Source organism: Dreissena polymorpha, chromosome 1, assembly GCF_020536995.1.
Source record: "Dreissena polymorpha isolate Duluth1 chromosome 1, UMN_Dpol_1.0, whole genome shotgun sequence".
Classification (NCBI taxonomy): domain Eukaryota; kingdom Metazoa; phylum Mollusca; class Bivalvia; order Myida; family Dreissenidae; genus Dreissena; species Dreissena polymorpha.
In genome coordinates this window covers 129,689,173-129,701,669 of record NC_068355.1, presented here as the reverse complement: position 1 = coordinate 129,701,669, position 12,497 = coordinate 129,689,173, and positions in this window count along the sequence as shown.

Below are 12,497 nucleotides of genomic sequence, written 5' to 3'. Positions count from 1 at the left end.
GATGCCAATGATTCACCATTAGAGATATGACGGTAACAGTGGTCCAGAACTTGGCTCAACCAGAGTTCACCAACATTGCAACATGCACACAACCAGCAAAACATACCAAGGTACTTGGGAGAGAAAATATTTGGTGCTCATATTCAACCATTCTTGTAAAACTTCAACGCGGACAAGTTTATGGAAGTTGTGACAAAGGATTGCTCTCTTTCTTGTGAAACAGCTGGTAAGGCTGGTGATGCCCCAGATGCACTAGAAGACATTAATTTTTAGCTTGTCTATTGTATATGAAATATATATAGTGGAGCTATCCTACTCAACCCGGGATCGGCTTCCCGTAAGCGTAAGCGTGCAAATGTTAAAGTTTGCGTACTACCCCAAATATTTCCTATGTCCCTTGACAAATTCTTAAATATTTTGCATACTTCTTTACCAACATGACCCCAACTTACAAACAAGAGCAGAAACTGTATCAATCATTTTATAAGAATAATGGCCTTTTTTCCACTTAGAATATGCATATTATTAATAACTCTATGTAAAAGTTTGCGAACCACCCCAAATATTTCCTATGTCCCTTGACATATTGCTTTATATTGTGCATACTTCTTTACCAACATGACTCAAATTTGACCCTGCCTTGGGGGGTCAAAAAATTGAAAATTTGCTTATTATATAAGGCCTATTTTGTGAAAACTTTAAAATCTTACATCCTAACCATTGGGCCTAGGCTACCAAATTTGGTATGTAGTGACATCTAATAGTCCTCTACCAAGTTTGTTCAAATTATGCCCCTGGGGTCAAATTTGACCCTGCCCTGGGGGTGTCAAAAATCGAAAATTTGCTTATATAAGGCCTATTTTGTGCAAACTTTAAAAATCTCTTGTCCCTAACCGTATGGCATAGGGCTACCAAATTTGGTATGTAATGACATCTTATGGTCCTCTACCAAGTTTGTTCAAATTAAGCCCCTGGGATCAAATTTGACCGTTCCCCAGGGGTCACAAAATTGAACATATGCTTATATTGGGCCCATTTGTGCAAACTATAAAAATCTTCTTGTCCATAACCATTGGACCTATTTCTACTAAATTCGGTAGGTAGTGACATATAATAGTTCTCTACCTAGTTTGTTCAAATTATGCCCCTGGGAACAAATTTGACCTTGCTCCAGGGGTCACAAAAATGAACATATGCTTAAATAAGGCCTATTGTGTGCAAACTTTAAAAATCTTCTTGTTCTTAATTATAGAGCCTAGGGCTACTAAATTTGGTATGTAGTGATATCTAATAGTCCTCTACCAAATTTGTTCAAATTATTTCCCTGGGCTCAAATTTGACCCGGCCCCGGGGGTCACAAAACTGAACATATGACGTTTACCAGTGGAGATTACTGCGGCCGTTTGGCTGTGACCAACAACAACATCAACATCTTGTAAACATGAGATAAAAATTTAGTGCCATTTTAGGTCAGATGGTGACTGCTTACAAAGGCATTGAAGTAAGAACATATGTGTTATGAATGTTTTCTTACAACTGAAAAAAGTCGGGTTTTATTTAAATATGTTGAAAGTGACCATATATCTGGATGAAAATATTTTGGATGACATGTTAATTTCATGTCTTTTTTTGTAGTGTTAAAACCAGTTTAATAATATATTATTGATTTTAAAAACACAAACTTCCATGAACATAATTATTTCAAGAAAAGTCAATATTGATACTGCAAGGTAAACTGAAAACTTTGTATCCAAGAGAAGGTGTTGGAAATTAATGAAGTGCAATGTTTTAACTATCGTATATGCTGCTTTTTAATAACTAATGATTCCTTGTTCCATTGTGAATCGTGACTCATGAATTGTGGATATGATTGTCGATTGCTCAACCAATCCATATATATTTCTGACCATTTTATAATTTTCTTAATATAAGTTATGAATTGATCTTAGAAGTCAAATGTATGACTTAATTAAAAACATTTATAAATATAAAGAAATAATCTTTAGATTATCATAATATTCTCAGGCCTGTTGGTCTAAGGGATGTGTGGGTTGATGAGCAATTTCTCCTTTTATCACAATTATTTCTACCCTACCTGATCATTTCCTTCATATTCCATTTTAATTTAATTGACATCTGCAACCTCTTTCAAATTGGGCAAAGTCCAAAATGTGTCGTTTGGTAAAGGTTTAAGGCATTTTCATTCCTATGGGTCTTGAGAATCTGTTTCAAATCAAATGCGTAGATTTGATCGTCGGCGTCTAAAAATATGTGAATAGAAAGAACGACAATATCTTTTGGAGAGATAAATGTACCTACGTTATAAGCAAAGGACCTGTGCAACAATTCCCGGGCTTTTAAGTCTGTTTAGTTAACACGCTAGTAACTTTTTCCATTTATAAAATGCTCACCCTTCCAACTTTAAACCCCCAGTGGGACGAGGGGATAGAAAGAAAAAGTCACATGCTTGAGTACATTTCAACCCATGTGCATTGCACGTTTTTTTTTCGCAAAGAAAAACAGTGGAGCGATACAGGGCTATCATGGCCCTCTTGTTTTGAATATACAGTTATTATATATGACTTATTACTTATTAAAGATCTTTGCTAAAAGAATATACAAACAAGACTTAATATCTCGGCTATCAAAACTGATTTATATAGTTATCATTATAGTATTCAGATATTACATACTGATATCCATACACAAATTCTGGCATTCATTTATTTTCCTTGTCTTGACACTTTCTTCCAACAAATAACCACTTACTGTTAGATCAGCAATATTCGGACAGGTAAACTCTATCTAAAACCATGGTAAATTCTAACCCCATTATTGCAGTTTATGGTTTATGTATAAATATGTGAAGTACATGTATGATTATAAAATTAAGAAATTTAGAAGCACAAGATAATGTATCACTTGTGACCAACCAATAGCTTTACAATAATTTTGCAAAACAGAAATGTACATGGAGTATAAAATTTAACTTAGATTTATTGGAATGTGAAATACATTTTTAAAAGCTTAATAACAGATCTATTAACATATTTCTCTCTGACAATACTAATGGCACAAACTTGACATTGCTTATTTGATGACTTGATTTGATAACACTCTTAAATAATTATAATGGACATGCTATGCCTTAAAAATGTTCTTTGGTCCAATTATGATATTTAAAAATTATTCAGTACCCATGCTTCAATAGCTCGTATAATCAGATTACCCTACCCATTGAATACCTGAACATTGTAATATATTTATAAGATATAATCGCTCCGCAAATTTCTTTGTGTGAGTGTAGTGTCAGGCAATTTGAAAAAGATCTACAATAAATTGAATTTCTTTCATATCATACCTTCCAAATCACTCGAAGCCTTTGACTAGTAATGGCTGCAATATGAGAACCATAGCTGAAACTTTCAATTTAAAATCCACTGGTGATCAGCAATTTAACGAACTTGTTCGAACATTTGGCCATTATTGAGGAGGGCATATTTTAGTCACACCTTACCTCTAATTCTGAGTTCTTGTGTGTGTATGTGTGTGAGTATTCTGTATGAAATTAGTATCATCTCTGTAATTTGTGCATTCCTAGAAGGATTTCAATGTCATTTCATATTTATGCCCCCCTTCGAAGAAGAGGAGGTATATTGCTTTGCACATGTCGGTCGGTCTGTCGGTCTGTCGGTCCGTCGGTCCGTCCACCAGGTGGTTTCCGGATGATAACTCAAGAATGCTTAGGCCTAGGATCATGAAACTTCATAGGTAGATTGATCATGACTCGCAGATGACCCCTATTGATTTTGAGGTCAATCGGTCAAAGGTCAAGGTCACGGTGACCCGAAATAGTAAAATGGTTTCCGGATGATAACTCAAGAAGGCTTATGCCTAGGATCATGAAACTTGATAGGTACATTGATCATGACTGGCAGATGACCCCTATTGATTTTGAAGTCACTAGGTCAAAGGTCAAGGTCACAGTGACTCGAAATAGTAAAGTGGTTTCCCAATGATCACTCAAGAAAGCTTATGGCTAGGATCATGAAACTTCATAAGTACATTGATCATGACTCGCAGATGACCCCTATTGATTTTCAGGTCACTAGGTCAAAGGTCAAGGTCAAAGTGACAAAAAACATTTTTACAAAATGGCTGTCACTACAACTGAGAGCCCATATTTTATATTTGCCTGACTACAGTACAGACACAGTGTACTTAAACAAAAAGCCCGTCAGCAGTGTTCTTTTTTCTCGATGGGTGACACTTCCCGGGGGATGGACACGCTACTTACCGCGTTGTTTGGCCCTAATTCACCTTGTTTCACGATGAAAAGGAGTCGGCAACATGGGAATTGAAAATATGAATTCCGCAAACTAGGATACATTGTAAATAACCGAAATAATAAATATTCGGCCGATGGGGAAATGGCAAAAAATGACTTCGCAAACTGACAATTTGAAATTCAAAATTCAGCAATCCGGTACAAAGATAGCGACGATCACAGCTTCATTGCTTTATTTGTCCGTTTCACCAATTTTAGATTTTTAACTGTGTAGAGGTTAAACCACTTTCGACAGCTAATTGGTGTTTATCTGTTGTGTAATGCCAATAAAGTTGTGAAAAACTAAAGAGTCAGTGTTTATTACATGTATTCCCTATCAGAGCTGTATGTGTAAGAAAAATAAATGAAATTATGAAGATGATTTATATACATGCTAACGCAGTGTAACTGTTAACAGATATTCATTTTCATTTTTACCCGTTACGGTTATCAGAAAGTCCCCAGGAAGCACTTTTTTTCATAATTTGTATGACACAATAAAACATTATTTGTACATGATCGTATTGCATTTAATCTAAATAAAATTTGCTCGTCCAATGAAAGTTGTGTCCCATAATGCATTGTACTCTTTACACTTCTGATGAATGGTGTAGGCCTCAGATTTTGGTTTTTTGAGAAAAAAAAACTGTTGAAAACATGCCACCGGGGTAAATTTTGGCCATGCCCCATTACCCAGGTGAGTGATAAAGGGCATTTTTTCAATCTTGTCTAAAAAAATTCATAAATATAACAATGTTTCATTATAAATTTCTGCTTGAAAAGAGAGAATATGTATTGCTTAAATAAGGTTTATAGTAAATTAAAAACAGCGTTATTACATGTATACCCCTTTAAGCTACTGTAATCCTTTAGTTCAGAAACATTTCAAACAGCTTTATGGGGAACAAAATAATGTTCTATGGTCCAACCAGTTTGTATAATGTTTTAAAACTATTCAATATTCCCCACAGGATTTTGAATAGCTCAACAAATGAGATATTTTACACCTAAAGAAGATTCCTTTGTGTGAAATAGACATGCTCAAATATCCACAAACATTTTTTATGCTCCCCCAAAATTTATTTTGGGGGGAGCATATTGTCGCCGCTTCTTCTGTTTGTCTGTGTGTCCGTCCGTGCACAATTTTTGTCCGGGCTATTTCTCAGCAACTCATGACCGGAATTCAATGAAACTTTATGAGGAAGTTTCACTACCAAGAGGAGATGTGCATATTATCAGCGGGTTCTGGTCGGATGATTTTTCACAGAGTTATGGCCCTTTTAAATTTTCCATTAACTGTACATATAGTGCAATTCTTGTCCGGGCTATTTCTCAGCAAATAATGACCGTAATTCAATGAAACTTTATGGGAAGCTTCACTACCAAGAAGAGATGTGCGTATTATTAGCGGGGTCTGGTCGGATGTATATTCACAGAGTTATCGCCCTTTGAAATTTTCTATAAAGCAATTATTGTCCCCCCAACTACTGTGCCCTCAAGACGTTTCCTTTTATCTGAATATATAGTGCAATATTGTGACAAAAAAAAAACTTTGGGGAGCATTGATCACCGGTCTCCGACGGTTTCTTGTTTTATTATGTTTCCTTTAAGCTGAATAATGTTCAATATGATATTTAAGCAAATTAGCCAATGGTTTATTTAACCCATTCCAATAAGAATTGGAAACTTATCAACATATTATTTGTATAACTTTATGTGCAATTTGCATGTCAGATTTTTGTGAATTAGTAGCTTTGATATTGCAATTGTTTAATTACTGTAATTTAAATCATACTTACAAAACCTTTAAAATCAATGCTATTAAGTTTCTATATATGAAGAAGACGACGCAGAAGAAGAGGACAAGGATGCATTCTACGACGCCTTCAAAGTGTTTCAAAGGACATCCCCCAACACGACATGCTGATGTTGCTCGGCGACTTCAATGCTAAGGTTTGCTGCGACAACAAAGACAAAAAGAGGACCATGGGAAGACATGGAGTGGATGTGATCACCAACAACGGGGAGAGATTAGTCAATTCTGCCAACAGAACGACTTGGTCATAGGAGGGACCCTGTTCGCGCACAAGGAGATCCACAAACTTACATGGACATCACCAGAAAGCAGGACCCAGAACCAGATCGACCACATCATCATCACCTACACAAGGTCGATATATCGTATTAAATATATCATGCGTCGCCGCGACTGTCAAGAAAAATATTGTGCGTCGCCGCGACTTTTAAGAAAAATATTGTGGGTCGCCGCGACTGTCAAGAAGGACATCCCCCAACACGACATGCTGATGTTGCTCGGCGACTTCAATGCTAAGGTTTGCTGCGACAACAAAGACAAAAAGAGGACCATGGGAAGACATGGAGTGGATGTGATCACCAACAACGGGGAGAGACTAGTCAATTCTGCCAACAGAACGACTTGGTCATAGGAGGGACCCTGTTCGCGCACAAGGAGATCCACAAACTTACATGGACATCACCAGACAGCAGGACCCAGAACCAGATCGACCACATCATCATCACCTACACAAGGTCGATATATCGAATTAAATATATCATGCGTCGCCGCGACTGTCAAGAAAAATATTGTGCGTCGCCGCGACTTTTAAGAAAAATATCGTGGGTCGCCGCGACTGTCAAGAAAAATATCAAGTATCGCTTCGTGTTTCTAGTTTCGCCCTTGATGAAAGAAGTGCAAGATTATATATGGCACTATCAGGATTCCGTATGTTTTAGTATTTGCTCCTTGTTGTCCTGGGTATTGAACCCTCAGGGCAGGCAAGTCTAGTGGTTATGTTTTAGTATTTGCTTCTTTTTGTCCTGGGTTTTGAACCCCCAGTGCAATTTTTGTTTGTATGCCCCCAGTAGGGTGGAATATGGCAGTTTTACTGTTCATCCAATTGTCTGTGAAGTGAACTATTTCTAAATTTGTTAAGTGCTTGATTTAAAATATGTAATTACCACTAAATGTAGATGTAAAATGACACAATTTTCAATCGAAGTTATGTAAATGTTCCTGAATTATTTGCACATGCACTAAACCATGGCAGATTTGCAAAGCCTCTGACAAAGCAATAGATGGTTTACGTGGGTAATGTCTTTGACATATCTTTCTTTTCTTTTTTATTTGAGACATCTTCAGAAACAACGATAATTATTTGTAAAAATGGTTGAGTGTATGAGTGCACATTTGTGTGTCTGTTACTGTATGTATGTGTGTGTTCGGGTTTGTACAGACAGTAACTACATCATTCAGCACATCATTCAGCATGCAATTTTAAAATTAATAATTACAAAAGACCATCATTAGGAGGCGGTGTTTAACATGTAACACCTGTCTACCTTACTTAAAGGTCAAGGGCACACTTACAGGTCGAAGGTAAAATTTGTCCAAACTGTTACTTTGTCATTAATGGAGCAATAACTGACAACAAATGTTCACCAGTTTGTGTTAAGACCCATGTTCCCGGCTCAAAGTCAGACTAAAAGGTCAATGGTCAATCCAAACTGATACTTCAATAGTAATTATGCACTTCTTAAATAACTTGCCAAATGTGTTTAACAGTTACATGTAGAAACCTCTTTCATGTTCCCTTAAAGGTTAAGGTAACACTTAGATGTCAGTTGTCATATTTGAGCATTATACAGCTTGGCGAAACTTAAAAATGGTCACGCATAAGGCATGTCTCCCTAATAATAATTACAGCGTATTATTTTCAGGTTTGCAAAAATGATATATTTTGATGTCAGATAGATCATGTGTTATTGCTAATTTAAACAAATTCATTTCAACATGCAATGTCAGCTAAGTAACCAGTTTATGTGATTTGCATAATAATAGCGTGTTCATGTCAACTTGTCAGTGTTATAGTTTATTGTACGTGTATTTCATATTCCTTTTTATTCACTTGTTTGAGAAATGGCTGAAATAAGGAAACATCAGACTTAATCCAAAGCATAAAGTTGTCCACCAAAAATGGACTGAATACAATTTTACATTTATGCTAACTTAATGGCAGTAATAAAAAGCTTGATGGGACAGTCAAGGTCACAAAGATGGCTTGGGACAGCTCTGGTTTGTTTACACCCCTTTTCAGTGTTTACATCCTGTATGCCAAGTAATAATTACTTTACCTTATTAGTGCACATAGCTTTTTAAAGGGGTTTATGGAAAGGGGTTTTATCCTCTGTATAACACTTGCTTTTTCTTAATATTTTGTTATGTATTTCATTTTCATTTTATGTGATTCAATTGAATGATGGAATTAACAAATTCCAAAGCAGGGTATTTATCATACAAAGAAACATGATATTCCCGTGGTAACTAAATTAACATTTATAATGATATAAAAATTTAACATTTCGTAACCATATCAGCTATAATCTCTTTTCAGTCGAATAAAACTTTACTGCCATGTCATGTGGTGAATTAAAAAATAACATTTTTTTGGTGTTAATATGATACCATTAACAACTCTGTCATATAATTTTGATATCACATACCACATCAATTATGTTAATTCGTTTAGGATAGGTGGATTTATTTCAGTTGGATAGCATATATTCAGGTGTTCAGTAGCCTGGTAGGCGCCTTGTATATCATTAAAAGCGGGATAGCATCTTAAAATGTCACATTCAAATGAAATATCACTTTTCACATAGTTTATAGTCACAATGAAACATGTTTGTCTATATTTGTGTATTTGGTATTGCAGGGTATGTTTGTATCACCTGTAGTGATAGCTCTATTCTGTTTACCCTCTGTATACAAAAAACGATCTTGATGAGAAAAGACAGAAACAAACATGTACCGGTATTATTTCTGTAATGCCTTTCTATAATGGACAAAGAAATCTTGATATAATACTCTTAATTTTCTTTTTTGTTTGTATTCAGTGTACTTATTGCAAATGCTAAACCAGGAAATATGAATAAAAGTATGTTTTCATATAACCTTGAAACCTGTGTTGAAAAAGAGAATGTTTTTTTTTTAATTTAGGACAATTTTTTGGTCTGTGTAGCCCTTATTTCACTAAAATGGACATGTTTTATTTTCAATAATCAGATTTTTCTTGTGATCAGATGGCATCGAAGAGTCGAAAAATTGTTAATAGGTCAAACTAAGGATATCTGAGCTGAGATTCAATTTGTTAACTAATAATATGATTTGAAAAAATCTCAACAAGATGCTATGCAAACTATGTGTAATTTACTGATATTTTAGTCATAAAGCACAGTGTATTAGAATTTATCATACCACCACATTGATATCTGCCTGATAAAACGTTGCATGATATATTTTTAGCTCACTTGAGACTAGAAGCACATGAGGACGCTCCAACCCAGCCCTCAAACCATAATCTGGGACAAGACTATACGCACATGAGGACGCTCCAACCCAACCCTCAAACCATAATCTGGGACAAGACTAGACGCACATGAGGACGCTCCAACCCAACCCTCAAACCATAATCTGGGACAAGACTATACTCACATGAGGACGCTCCAACCCGACCCTCAAACCATAATCTGGGACAAGACTAGACACACATGAGGACGCTCCAACCCGACCCTCAAACCATAATCTGGGACAAGACTATACTCACATGAGGACGCTCCAACCCAACCCTCAAACCATAATCTGGGACAAGACTATACGCACATGAGGACGCTCCAACCCAACCCTCAAACCATAATCTGGGACAAGACTATACGCACATGAGGACGCTCCAACCCAACACTCAAACCATAATCTGGGACAAGACTATACGCACATGAGGACGCTCCAACCCAGCCCTCAATCCATAATCTGGGACAAGACTATACGCACATGAGGACGCTCCAACCCAACCCTCAAACCATAATCTGGGACAAGACTATACGCACATACTCTGGGACAAGACTATATGCACATGCTCAAAGCCCAGTTTTCCCAAAACGCGACTCAAATTTTAATGCTTCTCTTACTACATAGAAACCATACAGTGTGAACTTCATTTCAATTTGTAACCCTGATATAGTGATCAGTTATCTCAGCAGTCTCAAACATCTCACTTTTCATTATTCCCCTCAAAATCAGCATTCATATTGGCCGTAAAGAATGTCATAGTGGTATAAAATTGCATAAGCTAAAATTCACCAATCCATACAACTCCATCATCAGACATTCAGTTGCAACCATCCGTTATATATATGAAATTTATGCAACTTTTAATTTATTCAACGTTTTCAAATAAATGAAATTCTTAACATATCATATCTTATTATCCATTCATTTGTAGCCGACCGTCAAATATATATCATACATCAAAACATGATACAAAATATATCAAATTTAAAACGCATTTCTACCGAACAAATGTTAAAACATATTCTAGGTCAATCACATTAAATTAAATATATACCCTACAAACACATAACTTTTGTTTATTATAATTTCTCAAATATCAAACATATTTTTTATAGGTCAATGACACAAAATTTTAACCCATTTATGCCTAGCGTCCTGAAAAAAAGGACTTTGCAAACAGCGTAGACCCAGATGAGACGCCGCATGATGCGGCATCTCATCTGGGTCTGCGCTGTTTGCTTTAAGGAATTTCTGTAAGAAATATTCTAAATATAGAAATAAATATACTAGACATCCCTAATTTTGGAAATAAATTGATCCAATCTAGAAGGATGGGAGAGTCCACTTGGCATAAATGGGTTAATGACTATTTGATTGAGAACATTACATCAACAAATAGCCTTCATCAGCTAACCAAACTGATGCGCTCCCCTGTCTAATTGGGGATTAGCATGTGAGAGCATCATATGTCAGCGCTAATTAGATAATTAATCTATTTCCAACCGTAATTAATTTATGTATGAAAGGTCTTGTATTAGCAAGGTGTCCCATCAAGCAAATGACACACTTAAGATCAACCCTTTGCATGCTGGGAAATTTGTCGTCTGCTAAAATGTTGTCTGCTTAATTTCTTAAATTAGCATTTTCTTCGATTTTTTTTCAAAAAATACTATCAAAATAGCAAACAGTTTGGATCCTGGTGAGACGCCACGTTCTGTGGCGTCTCATCTGGATCCAAACTGTTTGCAAAGGCCTTCAAAATTTGGTTCCAGCACTGAAAGAGTCAAACAAACCATCAACCACTTTTTCAAAGGTGTATCATGACCCAGCAGAGGTTTGTATAACCCAGCTATGCAGGTTTATGACAATAATACAATGACCCTGTCACAATTTCCGTTGAAGTATTGCATTATTGACTCTATCATTACTTTGTATAATGATTGGGTTATGATAGTATAGGTATTGATGTTTGTGTTAATTTGTATGGTATGCCAGTAGTGTAAATGTTGTAGTTTACATTAATCCTTTGCCAGTTTGTTTTCTGTTTTCTTTGGTTGGATTCTTATTGAATGACACTTAATTGTGTGTATTCTTTTACTTGATTTCTCATTATTTGGCAAGATTGTATTTCTTATTCTGTGACTGGATTCTTTATTCTTTGACTTGATTTCTCATACAATTTAGCAATTTTGACTGTATTCTGTATTTCATATTCTGTGACTCCTAGCTGGTTTTATTAATCTTTGACTTGATTTCTTATTAAGTGGATTCATGGATTGGATTCCCTATTCTTTCAATGGAATCTAAAATCCGTCCTTTTTGTCTGAATTCCCATATTATTTGACTGGATTATGTATTATTATATGTTTTTTTACTGTCTTACTGAATTTCTTGTTTATGCTATATACTTTATTAATGTACATAGCTGGATTCCTCATTTGTTTTCTTAAATCTGTAAGCTTAGTAGTCTTTGGCTTCATTTCTTATCCTTTGGGTTAATTCTTAGATCATTTTGCTAATTTTATTCTTTGGATTAATTACAATTTGTTTGTCTGGATTCTGTGTTGGCTTCATTTATTTATTACCTTCCATTCTTTGACTTGATAGGTTTCTATGTCTATACTGCACTCTTGGGATGTATTGATATGGTTTGGTTATGTCATCAGCAAACTTATGATTTGTTTGAACTGGGGTAACATAAACATTTAGTGCCTGTTGATGTTAAAGAAGGATGTCTAATGCTTTATCCTGGCAACTATCAACCAACCACATGCTGTTGTTTCAATCGCTTACTTTCATTTT